Source organism: Pteropus vampyrus, unplaced genomic scaffold (assembly GCF_000151845.1).
Source record: "Pteropus vampyrus isolate Shadow unplaced genomic scaffold, Pvam_2.0 Scaffold116, whole genome shotgun sequence".
Taxonomy (NCBI): domain Eukaryota; kingdom Metazoa; phylum Chordata; class Mammalia; order Chiroptera; family Pteropodidae; genus Pteropus; species Pteropus vampyrus.
The window spans coordinates 4685849-4687161 of record NW_011888897.1 but is presented as its reverse complement, the minus strand read 5'-3'; positions in this window follow the sequence as shown (position 1 = coordinate 4687161).

The window sequence follows — 1313 nt, the reverse complement described above, 5'->3', positions numbered from 1 at the left end:
TTTGTCCAGTTTCTTTTCTTTATTTCTTTTCTTTTTTTTTGCTCTGTTTTGTTCTTTGTTGTTTGTTTGTTTGTGCCATTATATTCCTAGGGCTTAAAACAATGCATGGCATAGTGTAGGCATTCAATACCTATCTGTTGTATGAGTAAATGAATAGAGAATGAATGTCTCTAGTCTAAATCTCACACCTGAGTGCAGACCCCTATACTCTACCATCTTTCCCAGATCACGAAAACAGCTCTCTGCAAAACCATTCCCTCTTCCATAGTTTCTCATAGCATCCCAAGGGCTCAAACCAGACATTTGCAAGTCAATTCTGACTTTATCCTTTTTTCCCTCTTTCTTACAAACATCCAAATAGGTAATCACTAAATGTAGTCTGTTTTATTGATGAATATCTTCCAACTCTGTTCACTTCTCTCTACCCCTACTGCAATTATCTTTATTTAGGTCATCCTTGACTCTTGACTGGATTATTGAAACAGTCTCCTCGGAATTTGCTTTTCTGGCTCCAGTTTTTCACTCTTCTAACTATCCTCCAAACTCCTACCTCAATGCATTTCATAAAATGCAAATCTGATCACATAACTGCTCTGCTTAAAACCTAGACCCTTAGAATAAAGTCCGAACTTCTTGCATGGTTCCCTAGGCCCTTCACCACTTCCTCATCCTGATGTCCCCAGCTCTTCTCTGGCCTCCTGTCCGGCCTTACTGACCAGAGATGCCAGGCATCACCCTGTCTAGCCTTTGCCCTTGCTGCTGTTTTTGCTAAAAAGAAGTCCCTCTGCTTCTCCCTAATGTAACCAGATGGTGGGGACTGAGAAACTATTTCTTTCCACTGGGTGTTGCCACAGCATCCTTTGTCCTCCCTTCATTGACTGTAAATCTTATGTCCACTCATTTGCTCCCTGCACTAGATTTGAAGCTCAAGAGTACAGTGCCTGCATATGAAAAACATGTCTTTGTGTCCCCAGTTCCTAGCACAATGCCTGACACAAAGGAGATACTTTTAAAAATGTTCGATAAATAGATGAGTGAATGCATGAATCTGTTTTTCAGAATCCGTTTTTAGAATTTAGCAGTAAAGTGGAAAATGGATTGCCAGTAGGAAGTCTGAGAGCATGCCGACTAGTTAAGAGCTAATTGACATATTCCAGACAAGATGAAGAGGGCTGGACTCAGGCAGAGGCAATGGAGATGGAAATAAGGAGTCGGAATCAAGAGACTTTTGTTCAAAAAAAACAAAAGATATTTCATGAGCAAATGCAATTGATTGAATACTGTGTATTTTCTGAAGGATGGCTCTAGTGTTT